The sequence below is a fragment of the Limulus polyphemus genome, unplaced genomic scaffold, assembly GCF_000517525.1.
Source record: "Limulus polyphemus unplaced genomic scaffold, Limulus_polyphemus-2.1.2 Scaffold6340, whole genome shotgun sequence".
Lineage (NCBI taxonomy): Eukaryota > Metazoa > Arthropoda > Merostomata > Xiphosura > Limulidae > Limulus > Limulus polyphemus.
Window position 1 is genome coordinate 53,710 of NW_013671950.1, and position 4,420 is coordinate 58,129.

Sequence of the window (4,420 nt, forward strand, 5' to 3'; positions counted from 1 at the left end):
CATGATCTAGATATGATATCACTAAACACTTGGTGTTCATGATCTAGATATGATATCACTAAACACTTGGTGTTCATAATTACAAAACACTTGGTGTTCATGATCAAGATATGATACCACTAAACACTTGGTGTTCATGATCTAGATATGATACCACTAAACACTTGGTGTTCATGATCTAGATATGACCATTAAACACTTGGTGTTCATGATTTAGATATGATACCACTAAACACTTGTTGTTTATGATCTAGATATGATACCACTAAACACTTGGTGTTCATGATCTAGATATGACCATTAAACACTTGGTGTTCATGATTTAGATATGATACCACTAAACACTTCCTGCAGCGGAGTTGTTGTTGTCACCAACTTTGTCATTTTTTCCCTGTAGGATATTAGCTCTTCTGTTAAACAGTTATGTAAGATAATACACCTATTTTTCTCAGTGGATCGGCGGTAAATCTACAGGTTTACGACGCCAAAAATCGGGTTTGGATACCCGTGGTAGTCACCGCACAGATAGCTAATTGTGTAGCTTGTGGTTTAACAACAATCATTCAATCAAACTTAAGACCAAATGTTAAAAAACTGTAATAAATAATAATCAAAAACTATTGGGTAAACCTGGTGGCCCATCAGTGAACTTATTTTGTAATTAAAAATGACGTTGAAACTTTTTCCTATTTAAATAATAAACTAAGGTTAGAAGTAGCAATTAGTGCGTTATAAACAAGCTGGTAAAATATGTGAGTTACAAGTGTGACGGTCAGATCCGATCAGGAAATAGTGGTGGGAGATTTTGACTAACGCTGTAGTCTAACAATTAAAAATTGGGGACGGATCGTAGATAATGCTTTTGTAATTTTGGAAGAAAATTTAAAAAGAAACAAGATACCTCATGTGATATGTCTGCTTAAACATCGCTCTATGGGGGCTGCTTAATAATTATTCTAGGTGGCCTGCTTAATTATCGTTCTGTAGTTAGCCTGATTATCCACGCTCTTGGGGAGCTGCTTAATCATGTTCTAGTTATCCTGCTTAATAATCGCTCTGGGGGGGCTGCTTCATTGTTTTAGGCGGCCTGCTTACTCATTACTCTATGTGGGTTACTTAAGCATCGCTCTGGGGGAGGGGCTGCTTCATTGTTTTAGGTGGCCTGCTTACTCATTGCTCTATGTGGGTTACTTAAGCATCGCTCTGGGGGGGCTGCTTCATTGTTTTAGGTGGCCTGCTTACTCATTGTTCTATGTGGGTTACTTAAGCATCGCTCTGGGGGGGGGGGGCTGCTTCATTGTTTTAGGTGGTCTGCTTAATTATCGTTCTGTAGTTAGCCTGATTATCTACCCCTCTAGGGGAGCTGCTTAATCATCGAAATACAGCTTCCTATAGCCCACATCATATTACACAACACCGGTATTATACACCAGAAGATCAAGGGACACACATTCCTATACAATAAATCTTATTAACCAGCACTGGTATTATATACCAGAAGATCAAGGGACACACATTCCTATACAGTAAATCTTATTAACCAGCACTGGTATTATACACCAGAAGATCAAGGGACAAACATTCCTATACAGTAAATCTTATTAACCAGCACTGGTATTATACACCAGAAGAGCAAGGGACACAAATTCCTATACAGTAAATATTATTACCCAGCACTGGTATTATACACCAGAAGAGCAAGGGACACAAATTCCTATACAGTAAATATTATTACCCAGCACTGGTATTATACACCAGAAGATTAAGGGACACAAAGTCTTTAATTTAGCAGTTAAAGACAAGAGGGAAGGCAGTTAGTCATCACCACCCACCGCCGACTCTCTGGCTACTCTTGGACCAATGAAGGTATCAATTAAAATTAATTGCCCATATCTCCTTAAAGTTGCAGAAAATGTGCAAAGTTTTTAATTCAAGCTATGAGGATGTTCACAAAGAGCATGTGTATCAATTTTAACATGTCAACACGGTTATGTATGTATTTATCCCTGCCACATTAATTATACATACGACATATATGACTGTAAGTGTACTTTAACAGATTGTGACATCATACTTGTGTTTTGTACTCATCTTGAAGGTTATAAGAAGTGTTTTCTCAGTATGTAAGTTTGCCCACTTTTAAAGGTACCTTAAGTGTGTGTGTGTAATTACAAGATTTCTTACCGTTCAGCTATAGGCCTTATATACATATGTAGGTATTATGGGCATTGAAGTTGAAATGCTAGTGTTTAAACACCTCCCCCCTTCTTTATCAGACTCTGCTTTAAAAGTCTTGGTTACCTGATAAATTCATGTCTCTTGTTTGAGACAACGTGAAGTTGAAATGCTAATGTTTAAACCCCCCCCCCTTCTTTATCAGATTCTGATTTAAAAGTCTCGGTTACCTGATAAATTCATGTCTCTTGTTTGAGACAACGTGAAGTTGAAATGCTAATGTTTAAACGCCCCCCCCCTTCTTTATCAGATTCTGAATTAAAAGTTTCGGTTGTCTGATAAATTCATGTCTCTTGTTTGAGACAACGTTTATTTTGAAGGATGAACTTACTGACGTTTTTCTTTAGCTAGGTCATTTTTAGGTTTCACGAAGATTAAATATTGGCACTCGCTGTGTTGTACTATAGACTTTAAAATCAGCATTTCTCGAAACGATTTATAATATTTATTCGTTAAAATATTCAGCTCTGAGAAAACTTAAGTTTTCAATGGTTTATACACCAATATCTGAAAGTGTGTTCCTTCATGTCATAAATAATTCTGTACACATTTACCGTGTTTTAATCTTTTCTGTAGTTAGAGAAACGTTTGGATGTTTAACGTACCTTACAGATCCAAGTAACATCCACGCTTATAGAGACCTCTTTTTTACCACTAAATAACCGTTAAGAGAAGCCTTGTTGTTTAACCCGTTTTCTGCAGCATTTCTGTACGCTCTACTCACGTTAAACTTCGAGAATATGCACGTGCGTCAGAGGGAGTAGTTATCATTTCCTATTTACTGGAGTAACGCGATATGGTACAGGAGTTGAGAAATTACTTTTAGAACCAAAAATAGACGTTTCTCCAGAATCTCGGATGTTCACGTGTTTCTTTAAAATGTCAAGAAAAGTAGCTTAGCTGTTCTAGAGTATTTTGGGAAGGAGCTACCAGTAAGCCTTGTTCTTGGTCGACTCTGGCGATCCGAGAAACTCTGTTGTTATTTTTTCTTGCCTTTTTTGGGTATCACTTAGTGCGTGCATATCAATATCTTCTTTGCCGGTTACCGTCTGTGGCAGTAAAATTGTTTTACAATATTTGCCTGGCAAAGTAATAGTTGTTTGATTTGCTAATAACAATGTTATATACATATTGAATGTATTGATTACTGTCAGTACTAACTTTGACTAATTATGTATCGCCTCCTAGTGACTCAGCGGTAAGTCTGTGGGTTATAGCGTTAAAAATCGGGTTTAGATAGTCGTGGTGGGTACACTAAAGACAGTTCATTGTGTAGCTTTGCGCTTAACAACAAACAAACTTATTTATGTAACATTCCTAATTAAAACTAAATAATGTACACAGTTGTCTTATTTTGTACGTTGATTTCTTGGAGAATTAGAGGTATTTTCTAAGTTAGAACAGTAATGTCAGCCCACACTGAATAAGGCAGTAATATCAGCCCACACTGAATAGGGCAGTCATATCAGCCCACACTGATTAAGGCAATAATATCAGCCCACACTGAATAAAGCAGTAATATCAGCCCACACTGAATAAGGCAGTAATATCAGCCCACAAAGCTACTCGAGGGCTACCTTCGCTAACCGTTCCTAATTTTGAAGTGATTAGTTAGAGAGAAAGGAGCCGATCGTAGATAACTTATAGATTAATATAATCGAATAGTGGTATTTGACAGTCACTACTATAACGTATCCATAGCTCCAAACTTCAGAGTGCGAGTATTTTATTTTTATTTTTTGTATCAACGATCAGTTTTCGTTCCTTGAATATATTTGTTGCTTCACTTTTATCAACCAAAGTTATCTTTGCATTGTTGACAAAGTCCTTTCACGTTGATTTAATTCAGGGGCTTCACATACTCGAAGAAACTTGTAGAATAACAGAACGAAGTAGCCTCTATGCCACGTTTAAGATAGGATAAAATCCACCCTATCTATTCAGGAAATATTTTAATTCTTTGATAAGAAAACAAAGCTAATGATTTTAAGCTCGTGCCAGTTTATCACAGTATTATAACGACCAGTAAACAATAACGTAGCTACGAAAACGTTAGCTCTTTGGGAAAGTTTATAGGTTAGAGAGGCTGGAAATATAATTAACCGCTCTCATCACAATAAAGTAGGGTGTTGTCTGTCGGTCAGTCAGTAGACACTAAAATGACGTCACATAAGGGACGCTTAAC

The 4,420-nt window shown here is 36.9% G+C and overlaps 1 protein-coding gene across 1 annotated transcript in view; it reads right to left on the reverse strand.

Annotated features, from left to right (window-relative positions):
- LOC106473621 overlaps positions 1–2,863 on the reverse strand; it is a 48,647-nt gene extending 45,784 nt beyond the window's left edge. Inside the window, exon 1 of the mRNA XM_022402030.1 lies at positions 2,841–2,863. The gene's annotated coding sequence lies outside the window, so the exon portion shown is untranslated. The remainder of the gene's footprint in view (positions 1–2,840) is intronic.
- Positions 2,864–4,420: the final 1,557 nt, after the last annotated feature.